Here is a 13,868-nt window from a genome sequence, read left to right as displayed (position 1 = left end):
CACTTACCTGCTAGGCAGGAATTATTCTCATTTTATGAGGAGGAAACTGAGGCCAGGGAGGGCCACTGACATGCCCCGAGTCACAGGGGTGGCTGAACAGTGGCGCCGGTGAGGCCCCATGTCTTCTAACTCCCAGACCGGAGCCTCACGCCCACGGGCCCAATACCGGCAGGGGAGGGCGTGAGAGACACCACCCCAGGAAACTCAGCTGAGTCCAGAGACCTTCCTGAGTGGTCGTGAAGACACCCTGGAAGGCAGAATTGACCCTCCCAAATCACCGGCCCCTCTGCTGTCCCCTTCCACCCCTATTCCACGTGAAATCACACACAGGCCACATGGGGTGCTGGTTAGAGTTCACCAATCTGGGGCTCGTCTCTTTTCCTTTAAGTTTATTTATTTTGAGAGAGAGAGAGAGAGAGAGAGAGCGAGCACGCACGTGCACCAGTAGGGGAGAATCAGAGAGAGAGAGGGAGACAGGGCAAGAGAGAATCCCAAACAGGCTACACGCTGTCAGCACAGAGCCCGACTTCGGGCTCAAACTCACAAACCGTGAGATCGTGACCTGAGCCTAAATCAAGAGTCAGAGGCTCAACAGGCTGAGCCAACCAGGCGCCCCTCCCCCACCTTTTCTTTCTTTAATGCTCAAGGCTTTGGACACACCCTGACCGGCTCACTGTCAGGGACACATCGCGCTGCTGGGGGGCCCCAGGCTTTACACCTCACATGCTGCCCGTCTGCCCGGGAGGCTCTACCCCGGAGCCCCGCGCCGCCTCTCAGGTCTCTGCCTAAACGTCCTCGGAGTGGTCTCCCCAGGCTATGACTGTGTACAAAGTCACAGCCCTAACTCCACTCCACGTTCCTCCGTGACTTTCCACCACCTGACGTGGTATGTATGTGCCTGCCATCCCCCGCCACGGAGAGCTCAGGACCGTTTTGTGCTCACTGCTGAATCTGGGTCCGGGAGGGAGCCCCCGCCCAGCGGGCACTTCGGGTGCAGAGGCTGCCCCGTACTCGGAGGGGGTGCCGCAGCCCGGGGGCTTCTGCACGGTTCCCTGGCCTGCCCCTCCTAGGGACGGGGATCTTGTTTCACACACCCATACCCGCTCAGCACCTAGGCTCGCAAAGGCCCGAGTGAGGACCTGGGGCGTCTGCCCCCCGCAGCCCAGATGCTCGGCTCCCCCCCCCCACCTGCCGCTACAGAGGGGCTTCTCCAGGTCACAGTCAGAGCTTCCTTGCCGCGGCTCGGCCACCTCACGAAAAGCCGTGTCCTGCTCTTCACCTCGGCCCTCGAGCAGCCCCATCCCAAGGGCGTCCCCCTCCCCTCTCCCAGGTCCCCTTCCAACAGCCACTCCCCGACAGGGATCCAGGCTGGGAACCTGGGCCCTGCCCAGAGAGGTGGGGGCAGGGGCAAAGGGCAAAAATGAATTAAAAAAATAGGTAAATCGGGGCACCTGGGTGGCTCAGTCGGTTAAGCGTCTGACCCTCTCAGATCACGATCTCACGGTTCGTGGGTTCGAGCCCCGCGTCGGGCTCTGTGCTGACAGCTCGGAGCCTGGAGCCTGTTTCGGATTCTGTGTGTGTGTCTCTCTCTCTGCCCCTCCCCCACTCATGCCCTGTCTCTCTGTCTCTCAAAAATGAATACATGTTAAAAAAAAAAAAACTTTTTTAAATAGGTAAATAATTTTCCCTGGGGCACAAAGGGAAAGAGGCCCCTCCCTTTTCTTTTACAGCATTTACTTGAGAACAGTTGTCATTGTGAGTTTTTCTCTGCCCCTTAGAGATGCACGCAAATCTTTTTAAAAGCTACCACAAGCCTCTTGCCAGCTTTGCAGCCCAGGCCTCTTTCCCAAGGCCCTGAGAGCCACCTCTCTGATACCTAAACATCACGGGAGATGGTGACCCTGGGTCCCGCTGCCCACAGGAGGGAGGATGGGAACCTGACTTCTGCGGTCGCCTGGCTCCAAGTTGCAAACCCACCTCCTGCCATAAAGATAGGAGCCGTGCATTTTTCCTTTGCATGAAGGCAATTAGCAAACACAGGTGGCTACCCCAATCACCAGGTGAATTCAGGATGAACTACGGGTGACAAATGGTACCATCGAGGAAGTGCTCTTGCCCGAAGACTAGTTACACTTTATCTTGAGCGTGTGTGTGTGCGCGCGCGCGCACACACACACACACACACACACACACGTGCGCGCACGCATCTGCTGGGCTGTGTAACAGGGTGAGATCTCTTTCTGTTTTCCTGATCTCTTAGCAGATTGCCTGTGATGTGCAGCTCTTTCTGGTTTAATGCTTATTCAATCGGAAAAAAAAAAAAAAAAACTGTTCTCTTTCTCTCCTCCTTTTGTGGGAGCTTTTCTGACTTGGCAGGAGATTTTGTTTTTAATTCTATTTCCCCAACAGGGGTCTGCCGTGCGCTCCTACCGTGGTTTCCTACAGACACTAAAACATGCTGGTGGTGCAGAGAAAAAGCGGGCGTCAAAGACGGGAGGAGAAGGCCCGCCGGGAGGACCCTGATGGATGCTGAGGCACCTGCCCTCACGCCCCCTCTTCCCTCCGGGGTTCCTGTGTGTCCCAGCCTTGGGGAAGCCTCCCACCCGCTGGAGATACAATGGCCCCCTAAAGAGGTTCAGAGGGCTGACAAAGGAGGAGGCTACCTCAGTTCGGGGAAAACTCAGAGGGGCCAGAGCCCCCGGGGCCACAATTCAAGGTGAGGACAGAGCTTAGGACCCGGCCTCATTCACAAAAGCCATACACAACACCCTTGAGCCCGATTAGATCAGTGCTCCTTGATCCATTCTGTCTTCCAAGGAATCTTAGGACCTAAAAATCACCTCAGGTGGCAGAAAGGCTTCAATTCTTGGTAGATAATTCACAGCGAGCCACAGAGCAGCCCCTCCCGTGTCCCAGGGTCCTTCTTTCTGCCCCAGCCACACTAGGGCTCAGGGTGTGGTCCGAGTCAGCAGAGTGGGATCAGAGGGAAGGGGACCCGAGGAGACAGGGGAGGCACAGAGGACAGCAATGGGGGGCAGGCCCCCAGGTATTGAGGGCCCATCTCCAACTGGGTGTTCAGGTGGGATGTGTCTGGAAAACAGGCCAGCAGGTGTCCTGCAGGTAAAACCCGGAGGAGGCCAAACGGTGGAAAGTCTCCTAGTGTGGCCACGTCTCTGCAGGTCTGTCTGCCAGGCCACCCTGAGCTGTGCCCTTTCTAAGCTTTTCTCTTCTGCCTCCGCCCTGCTATACTGCTCTGCCTGCCCCTTCCTACCCACCACTCCCCCACCCTCCCTGACACACGGCTCACCTGACCTGGCCTGGAGTGCAGCCTGCCCAGAAAACAGAAGGAAACGAGGCTGACCCGCCACCCCCACCAGTGCCCACACCGAGTCCCTGAAGGCTGCTCGCCTGGCCTGTCGTGCAGGGCCCTCACCCCAGTCTCCAAGGACCTCCCCCCTCCCTGCTCAGCAAGTTCTGTGGATCTGGGGACAAACCCCTGGTCACCTCCCCCTTCCCAGCACCTGGCTCTGGGCCCGGCCCTCCCCACACTGGGTCAGGCTGCAGTTGGGATGACAGCCCCCCAAAGAGAGGCCTCCAGGGCTGGAGGGGGGGGCAGCTGCATGACAAGGCCAGACCACACAAAGCGGGGATTGTGCCCTGCAGCAGGTGGTGAGGTTTGGGGGCAGGGGAAGGTAACAAAGGGGCTTTGCTCTCAGCAGAAACGTGGGGGCAGGGAGGGGGGCGGACAGCAGCTGGGGTGAAGAGAAAGGCCACAGATGCGAGGGGCAGCGCAGGGACATGGCCACGTCTCCCCGCATGCTCCCAACCTCAGCCCCTGGAGCTTTTTCCAGCAGCCAAGCACAGCCTTCTTCACAGATCAGGCCTCAGGCAGGAAGAACCGGATGGCACCTCCCGTGTCCTTTGTCACTGGTGGCGTGGGGATTGGCCACGTGCCAGGAGCGGAGGCTTGGAGGGGGTGGCATCTCCCCAAACCCTGGCCAAAGGCCCAGCTCCCAGGCCCTTCTCAGCCATGAGCTTCCCCCAGAGCCACGCCCAGCTCCTCACCACCCACCACTGCTCCCCCAAGAATCCCCGCCCCCCCGGAAACCGCTCTTCCCAAAGTGCCCCCTCCTCATCAAGCCGACCCCCTCTGCCACACCAGCAAGACTGCCATGCTTCCCGAATCCTCCGCTTCCATTAACCCCATCTTTCCCACCCCTCAGCTGGCCTGATCCCACCCACTCCGCAGTGGATGGCCCACCCGCCCAGCCTCCCACCCTGGCCGCCACATGCTCTCATCCACCTGGCCCGCTCCCAGCTTTATTTCCTCGGGTCCTGTTTCCCTGTGGGCAGGCACCACTTCTCATCTCCTTGCCCCGACCCACCGTGCTGGCTCACACAGGTCACATGCCCGGGGAACGGGACTCCAGACTGTGGCTCGGGACAGCATTTGCAAGGGGGTGGCCCGGCGGGCACAGGCTCCAGCCAGCCCCCGCTCTGGGCAGATGCTCTCAGAATGTCCCCTGGGAACGGAGGTTCTGCCTCTCCTAACCTCGTTTATTGAGGGGAGTGCGGGACTTCCCTGAGATCTTGACATTGATGTGGCTGTGGAAAGAACGGGTGGTCAGCCAAGACTCCACTACGGCCAGGGAGACAGCCACTACCTACGGAGCACTTAGCCGGCGTCGCCCATTTCAGCCCTCACAACCAATTTCGGCTCAGGGGCCATGGCTCCGAGAAGTTAAGTCATTTGCTCAAGGCCACCCAGTTAGTAGGTACCAGAGCCAGAGGGGTCAGCCTGCCCCAGCCAGAGTGCTTTCTCCTGAACCACGCTGCCTCCTGGGAGAAAGGGCAGGACTTACCCAAACCTTAAACTTCCAATCCCTCGTTTTCAGGAGTCTGGCTTCTGTACCCACATGTGGTTATTCAGATTTACATAGATTCAAGTTTAAATTCAGTTTTTCAATCACACTGGCCACATTTCAAGTGCTCCAAGGCCTCATGGCGCTCGAGCTACCGTATGGACAGCGGAGGACATCCCCGTGTTCACAAAGCTCTGCTGGACGGCACTGCGCTGGACCGTAAGCTCTGGGCTTGCCCTGCCCAGTCCCTGATATGCTCGATTTATAGGCACACCTCATTTCATTGCGCTGTTTTCTTACACTTCACGGATACTGCATTTTTTTTTTTTTTTTTTTTTACAAACCGAAGGTTTGCGGCAAATCTGCACTGAGCAAGTCTATTGGCACAACGTTTTCTAGCAGTATCTGCTCACTTTGTGTCTCTGCGTCACATTTCGGTAATTCTTACGATATCTCAAGCGTTTCCATTATTGTTGTATTTTTTTTATGGCAATCTGTGATCAGTGATACAACCTGCTGAAAGCTCAGGTGATGGTTAGCATTTTTTAGCAATGAAGTTATTTTTTAATTAAGGCGTGTACATTGTTGTTTTAGACATAACATATATATAATGCTACTGCACAGGTAACAGACTACTATATAGTGTGAACATAACTTTGGTATGCACCGAGAAACCAAAAAATTCACCTGATTCACTTTATCCCAGTATTTGCATTACTGCAGTGGTCTGGGAATGAACGTGACGTCTCCGAGGTATGCCTGTATACTGAATGAATGAATGAATGAATGAATGAATGATTAAATGAATGGAGAAAACAAATGAAGGAGTGCAGAGCGGGCTCCTCTGGCCTCAGTCCTTGGTCACTAATGACCACGATCTCAGGACAAGTTGATGATGTTTTTTGCCTGGGAATCCAATTTCAGTCAATATCAGTGGATGTTTTCATCTACCACACGGCAATCACAGGCATCCGAGAAGAAGCTGATATGAACACTAAATGTACACACAAACACATCCAGAAACCACCGTATCTAACATCTAACACAGCTGTGTAAACAAAAGTCCAAAGGTGCGCAAATACAATACCGGAGACTCTCATCCCTGAGATCATAGTTGCAAAACTATATGCAAAGTACGATGAAACCGAGGTGTTTAGAAACCCAGAGATACACCTGCAGACCCACAGAGACCAGCGTGCGCCAGGGCGAACCACATAAGCAGGGCACGGTGTGCTCGTGAAAGTGGAAATGTGGATCTTTGCAGGACGCGAGTATCCTCGCACGTTCACGATCCTCCCAACTGCCCACTGCTTGAGAAAGGGATCTCAGGGAGACGGTAGCATGATGGGGGACCGCCACCTGTTAGGTCACCTGCGCTGGGGGAAGGGACGGGATGAGGTCAGCCAGGCTGTCGCTGGCTGGGGAGAAGTCGGATCCACCCAGGAAGCCACAGATGGGAGCACTGGGGTCTGCTCAGCAAGCCCAGAGCAGCAAAAGCCCCCTCCCAGGGCCAGTCCTGCAGGGGGTCTAGCCCAAGAGGAAGCAGCAAACCCTTCCCCTGCGACCCTGAGCCCCACAGGGCTGGCCCCTCGGCCGGGTCTGCTCCCAAAGCCTGCCCCTCTTCTCAGGACCCGGTCTCTCACATCGGGCCCATGTCACGCCCAGACTGGGGATCAGGGCCCTGAGTCCTAAACCACCTGTCCTTGGTAAGCCACTTTGCCTCTTGGCCTCAGGTTCCTAAGGTGAAGGTGACTGAAAGGCTTGCTCCCCAGGTTTGTCTCGAGCACCGAATGAGACAAAGCTGCAGGAACACTACATAAGCTGCCCGAAGCCTACACGCCAGCGGTCTCTCTCTCTCTCTCTCTCTTCCATTCCCAGGGACTGAGAACAACCCACTCCCCACTCCCTCAGCCCTCTCCAAAGGGCCACTGCCGCTCACTCTTCCTAAACCTTTACTCCTCCAGCTGCTTCAGAATCTTCAGAGGCTTCCGACGCCCACTCAGTCACCCCCAGCCCTGCTCACCAGCGTGAGCGGGCCTGGCGGGAGGAAGAGGGCGTGCCCAGATTTTACTGTCGCGACTACCTCAAGGCCGCGCACAGCTCCACGTATGGCAGGTCACTGGACCCTCAGCGGCCCTGGGGGAGGAGAGGCTCCTGTGGGGTGGGTGCGGGTGCCTAACAGGGTAGGGGCGGAGATGGCCCTGTGGGCAGTGGTAAGGAAGGCAGGGCTGGGAGCTGGGGTTGCTGACTGACAGGTAGGAGGACCGGACTAGAAGCCTTGGATGCTTCTGCTGGTCTGAGGCTCAAAGCTTCAGCTCTGTTGTGGACAGGGTGTTGGCGGAGCCTGTCTCCCAGGACCTGTTCCAAAGCCACTGGGCCCTCCCCCAAGGCCAGTCCTACAAATGCCACTCCTGTACAAGGCCGGCACCCTGGGGTTGTGTCCCGGCTGGACTCTGGATGGTCAGCTCTCTCCAGGTTTCAGGCCCCTGGATAGCAGACCTCCCACCTTCCTCTCATCCAGAGTTTATGACCAAGGAGGACACACAAAACAGTGGATATAAAATCTTATCAGAAACACAGCCCAACTGCTCTCAGGGCCCCAGGACACCTGCTTCCTACCTTACATGGCCCCAGGGCCCATAGACAGACAAGCAGGCCCAGAGGTCCCAGCTCAGACCTGGGAGGTGTCTCCTCCACCACCTAGAGGCCCACCTCCATCCCACACCCCGACGTGAGCATGCTCAACCTCCTTCTGTGACTCCCACAGGACTCCCCAGCCTCTCCTGGGCCTCCACTCCGTCTTCCTCAGATCTCACTCAGCCCCGGGTCCGGTGTGGGTGTCCCACGCAACTTCTTCCAACCCCCGCCCCTTCTCCTGCTTCTACTCCAGCATCTTCAGACCTCAGTCTCCCAAACACAGGGTCCTCAGTCCTAGAAGAGGGGTCAGAGGTGGGGAGCAAGGGGAAAGGGCGGGCCACGAGGCCACAGAAATTATTAAATGGTTATCTGGAAAACAAGAACACCTGTTCCTGTGTATAGAACTGTTGAATCAAGCAAGGAGGAAAAACAGTGTGAAAGACTCTGAAGAACGTTCACAAAGTGCAAGACAAATTATTTTTAGGTCACTGCATTGCCTTCGCCCCCTCCCTGCCTTCCACATTGTAAGAACTGCACCTGAGGGTTGCCTGGTAAGAACAGCCCCGTTTAGTGACTTCAGGTTCCTTCCGGCAGCATTCCCAGGGAACCAGGTCCATAGACAGCCCAGGCAGCTGCCTTATCCTCTCATGCCTGCCCACCTCCCCAAGGTCCAGGATTTCACCCCAGGCCAGTCTCAGAGGGCCCTCCTTCCAGGACCTCTGCCCTCACCTGCCCAACATTGGCACCTCTGCAGGGACTGCCCCACCCCCACCTCCCTGCCCCCGTGCCTGTCCCTCACCTGTGGCATTCACAGCCCCAGTCTCTGTTCACCCATCTCCCTTTAGAGGAGATCCCTCAGCCCCAAGTCCAAGACTCAGGAGGCTGCCAGGGCCTGGGGACCTCCGTCGCCCGATCTGAAGGCAAGGGATGAAACTGACTGCTAACAACACTTTGAACAGATGCCACGATTCCATTTATAAACACCTTTCCGCACCCCCTGCTTCATTCAAAAGAGCTTGGAAAGGGCAAGGAGTGCCACCCCACTTGTCAGATGAAGAAAGCAAAGCCCTGAGGTGACATCCCTTGCCTCAAAGAGTTAGACCTAAGGTCTCCTTCTGCACACCCCAACCACACTCTTCCCTCCCAGCCACCCCTGCGCTAGGAAATCTTGGATTCCTCAGCTTAACGCTCACTAGGGGCAAGTGCATGGGTCAGACCACCTCCATGAAGTTCTGCACCTTGTCCCGGGTAGCCCTTGTCTCTCCAGCGGGGACAAAGGGTCTTCATCAGGCCTCCCAACACCACGGCCACTTGTCACTACCACGAAGTGCAACTGTCCCAATGCACCGGTCACGAAGTTGTACTGATGCTATTTTTAGTGCCTGCAAGATCCTACAACCCCACCTCAGTCAGGCCTCCCTTTTCTTGCCCAAAGACGGTAGCTTTATAGTTTTATAGCTTCTCTTGCCCCTCCAATCCATTCAGCACCCAGAACTCAAAAACTTTACCTAAAATGACAGTGAGGACAGGTTACTACTTTGCTTAAAATATCCCAGTGGGTCCCCACCACTGGCAGGTTCAGCTAAAAATGTCTTGGCAACACCATTTAGAGCCTGGCCTCTGCTCGCCTCTCCTCACTGCCTCCCAGCTCCCTATTGTCCCAACATGTGACTCCCTGACCTTGTAGCATCTTGGCTCGCCCACGACCAGTCTTGGAACACTCTTGCCCAGCACTTCTCTGCCCAGCCTAGATCAGGGATCACTTGGACTTAGAAGCCTTTCAGGGTATGCCACCCTCAGTTAGGGGCCCTTCTGTTTGACCTGTGCACCTGCCCAACCCAATATCATGTACATGGAATAATAATTCGTCTGGGGGCACCTGGATGGCTCAGTCAGCTAAGCAACCGACTCTTGGTTTCATCTCAGGTCATGATCTCACACTTCATGGGTTCTAGCCCTGAGTCGGGCTCCCGCTTGGGATTCATTCTCCCTCTCTCTCCCCTTCCCCTGCTCTCACTCTCTGTCAACATAAATAAACATTAAAAAGCATAATAATAATGCATCTGTCTCCACAACAAGACTATAAAGATCTCATCAGGGAGTATTTCTCTCTCCCCAACATCCAGCCCAAGGTCCCACGTGTTGTAAACCATGAATGAAAATTCTAATAAAGAAACATTTACAATACAGAAATTTAAGTCCAAAACAGATTAGAAGCACTGAATCATGGAACTTTAGAGTTGAAAGGAGACTCTACCCTCTAATCTGTTCATTTTACAGATGAACAAGGACCCAAAAAGAACAGCTAATTAGTGGAGGCTGGACATCAGGCATCCTCAAGCTCTTGGGCTCTGACCACACCCAACCCCAGGTCTGGCTGACGAGGACACACTCCAGGCTCCCTCCCACCCAGAGGACTGGAGGAGGCAGCATCTCTGTATCCATCCTCCACCTTTACAGGGGAAGAAGCCCCCAGCTCCTACCCCCACCCCCACTGAGGTCTTGACTCCGGTGCCCATTTTCCTGGAATGGAGCCTCTCCAACACACACACACACACACACACGCACACGCACACGCACACGCATACGCACACACACGCACGCACTCTGTGGTGCTTCCCTCTTATTGTTCGCACTCCCAGTGTTTATGCCCACTCATTTACTCATTTATTAAGCACCTACTCTGTGTCACTCTGCGGCGAGCACTGGGGTTCCTGCCCTCCAGAAGCTCGGTCTTTCGCACAGCTGACACAGCTCCCAAGCCTCCGGGCAGCGCCTGGGCAGAACGCGCCCGGAGGGACTAGGGATCAGCCCCCCGCTCACCACCCTGTCCCTCCCGCTCTCACGCCCCGCTCCCCTCCTGCTCTCTGCCCCGGCCTGCAGCCCCTTCCACGCACGACCCGGGCCCCTTTCCCCAGGGGCTGTGTGGGGGTGGGGAAAGTTCGGGGCCGCGGCGTCAGGGGCTCAGGGGACCCCGAGACCCCCGAGGCCGCCTCCAGCCCGAGGCTGGGTGGTGGCAGCGCGGGAGGAGCGGGCCGGACGCTGGCCCCACAGCACGGTCCGTCCCTCCGCACGCCCCTCCCGCCCGGATTCGGAGGGACTCGGAGGGAGGAGACGGGAATAAATACCTTGACTTTGTGGTTAAGGTTAACGGGAACTGCCACCCCGGGGCGACTTGGGCACTGGGCTCCCCGGCCCCGCCAGTCCCGGGACAGGCGGGGCGGGCACCTGCTCTTGATTGGTTAATGGGCCTGGCCATCCCCAGGGCCGTCCCCCCGCCTGATTGGCTGAGCGGCTCAGATGACCAGCTCCGCCCTATCGGAGAAGCCCGCGGGGCGGCCCCTTTGTTCTCCTGAGCCAATAGCCCACGTGGGCGGGCTGACCTCGGTGCCCGCAGGGCCTCCCGGGGCCCCGCGCAGCGTTAACGCTTTGGCCGCCGGCTCCGGACTCGAGTCCAGGGCTCGAAAGGGAAGGGAACGGGGGGGAGGCCGGGTGCTGATGACCGGGCGGCGCCGCGGCACCCTGGTGCTCCCCTCGCCGGGCTCTCCCTCCGGCTCCAGCCCCGCGGACGCGCTCTCAGATCGATCCGGTCGTTCCGCAACTATCCGTCCGACTCAGGGACGCGCCCGCACCGCTCTTGGTGCCGGGATCCGGTGGAACGAGACGTACAAACCCCACTCTGACGCTCCCACTCGAGTGTGCGTGTGACATGGTGGTAGCACTTGGCACTACGGTACACCAAGTCTTAGGGTGAGAAGCAGTACTTGTCTCGCGCGACCCGAGAGAAATCGCCCTCCGCACCCCGCGCTGTCCCAGGCACGTCGTGGGCGCGTGATGGACGATCCTGGGGTCTCTGCGAGAGACGGAGACATCATTAAATCCAACCCCCTCGCTTTCTCGTCAAGAAACAGCGGTCTGAAGAGGTCACGTTCTTAGGTCGAGTGCCACTGCTGATTTTTAGAGGCAGGGTCCAGACGACCAAGGAGGATCTTCTGTTCCTGGGGATCTTCAGGAAAGAGAATTTTCATTTCTACCCACACTAATTGGAAGCCAGGGTTCCTTTGTACCAGTGAGATTCCTGACAGTGCTGCCTCAAGCCAGCTAGGTCAACTCCCACCGGCAGGATGCTCTCTGGAGCTGCCTAGAAACTGCCTTTGAGACACGAGGTTGTTAAAAACATAAGCTGGCCGCTCTCTCCCCGAGACTTCCTACAAATCTACCGTTAAGCGGGTGGACCTCATTCTAATTACTCTAAAGCTGCCTACTAAGCATTTGCCACGGCCCCAGCTATTGTTTAGCCGCCTAACAATAGATACTGTTGGACTGAGATTCTGTCAATTTTGCCACTAACTTCTGTGCAGTTTTTACAAAAGATACTTTTCTGTCGCTGGACTTTGACTTAACTGTAAACGAGTTAATAATTTCCTAGTTAGATACTTACCTTCCTGGATTTTTGCAGGACCCAAACTGTTCAATTGTCTATGGAAGCATTTATAAAGCATAAAACCCTACACAGAAGCCACTCGGCCATCAACCTTTTGCAGAATCCCATTCGTCTCTTCATTTTCTTGATTGCCTACTGAAGGTTTAACAAAGGCTTGTGTAATTCCAGTATGCTAGTTCCCAGATCTGCCACTGGTTATGAATGAGAAGACCACTTCTCTCTGGACATGATTCCTCCTCTAAAGAGTGCAAGACTTCCTCCAGATTGACATTTCACGACCAAGAGTATTTCAAGGACCAAAAGAATGAAGCCCATCTGGGATCCTATTTGCATTAAGAAAAAAGAGACAGACGGAGCACCTGGGTGGCTCAGTTGGTTAAGCCTCCAACTTTGGCTCAGGTCTGGATCTTGAGGTTTGTGAGTTCGAGCCCTACACCAGGCTCTCTGCTATCAGCACAAAGCCTGCTTCTGATCCTCTGTCCCCCAGTCTGCCCCTCCCCCATTTGCATGCACCCATAAGCTCTTTCTCTCTCTCTCTCTCTCAAAAATAAATACACATTTTTTAAAAAAGGAAAAAAAAGAGAAAAGACAGAATGGGGAGCAGGGGGGAATGGAAGACTTCCACATTTAAAAAATATGTCTGTATTATTAAATTTTGACAAGATAATTGAGTACTTTTGTAACTGTAGAAGAAAAAGGAGGAAAATAAAACTGGACACCTCGGAACAGAAGCATAGCTCCTGTCTGCAGAACTACGGCCCCTCCAGCCTGAGCATTTCCTCCTTCAAGACTGCTGTCAGCAGTGCGCCATGCTGAGCAAGGATTTGGGAGCCATCTGGTCCCCCAAGGGACCCAGAAAGGACCCACGGACCCAGCTCTGTCACAGCTTTACCAGCCCTCTCACGGCAACTTCTGTGGCTCTCCCTTTTTCAGGGCACTTGGGTGGCTCAGTCAGTTAAGTGTCTGACTTTGGCTCAGGTCATGATCTTGCGGTTGGTGAGTTCGAGCCCCAAGTCAGGCTGTGTGCCGATAGCTCGGAGCCTGGAGCCTACTTCAGATTCTGTATCTCCCTCTCTCTGCCCCTTCTCCACTTGTGCGCCCTCTCTCTCTCTCTCAAACACAAATAAACATTTAAAAAATGTTTAATAAATGAAGATGATGGTTTTTCAAAGTCAGGAGCCCTGGTCAGATCCCCTCTCCCACATGCTTTTCCCCAACCCGCAAGTAAAAACCCTAGATGCCTGAGGACCTGTCTCCTGCTCCCTGCCCATCATCTCCAGACATTGACCTACTTTCTTGCCCTCCCCCCCCCCCACCAAAAAAGCATGGTTCCCCTTCCCTTGAAGCCCTGGGGTCCCATAAAGAGAGATATTGGAAGCGAGGCATTCTTGAGACAATGCTTCCAGTCTCTGAAAGATAATTTGCCATTTACCACACAGGTTTTTCAGTGGCTCCCTACCCTCATAAACCCGTATGAAACTTGGAAGCTATCTACTCCCATCCTACACGCTTGGGATGGGGGAGTCCCCACCGTCTCTGCTGTCATCTGCATACACATATACGTCCTCCCCGGACTTGGGCCTCTTGGAGGTAAGGACAAGATCTTGTCTCGGTAAACCCCTAGTTTCCATTGCGACATCAAGACCATGGTGGGCATTTAGTGATGATCTGCCCCCAAAGCAGCAGCATACTGCATTCACCCGATAAATACGTGGCAGGGGTCAAGAGCACAGGTTCCAGGAGCCACGCAGGCCTGGGTTGAAATCTGAAATCTGGATTCTCAGTCATGTGCCCCCTGAGCAAATGTTTTCACCTGTGAAAGAAGAGCACCTACCACACGAGGATTACGGGAGACGGTTTAGGTAAACTTCTTTGCGAGGTGCCACTCACATAACCATACTGCGGTTATTATTATGCGCTGCACG

General features: G+C 55.4%; 1 protein-coding gene across 9 annotated transcripts in view; it reads right to left on the bottom strand.

Annotated features, from left to right (window-relative positions):
- ZNF775 (zinc finger protein 775) overlaps positions 1 to 10,772 on the bottom strand; it is a 20,631-nt gene extending 9,859 nt beyond the window's left edge. For 4 of the 9 annotated variants that reach the window (XM_045496114.1, XM_045496115.1, XM_045496116.1 and 1 more), the window contains exon 1: positions 10,628 to 10,722. The gene's annotated coding sequence lies outside the window, so the exon portion shown is untranslated. Of the gene's footprint in view, positions 1 to 10,181; positions 10,339 to 10,627 lie in introns of those variants that run through there. The other 5 variants (XR_006716644.1, XM_045496109.1, XM_045496113.1 and 2 more) reach the window with 5 other exon arrangements.
- Positions 10,773 to 13,868: the final 3,096 nt, after the last annotated feature.

Source organism: Leopardus geoffroyi, chromosome A2, assembly GCF_018350155.1.
Source record: "Leopardus geoffroyi isolate Oge1 chromosome A2, O.geoffroyi_Oge1_pat1.0, whole genome shotgun sequence".
Classification (NCBI taxonomy): Eukaryota; Metazoa; Chordata; class Mammalia; order Carnivora; family Felidae; genus Leopardus; species Leopardus geoffroyi.
This window is presented reverse-complemented; position numbering and strand designations above follow the sequence as displayed.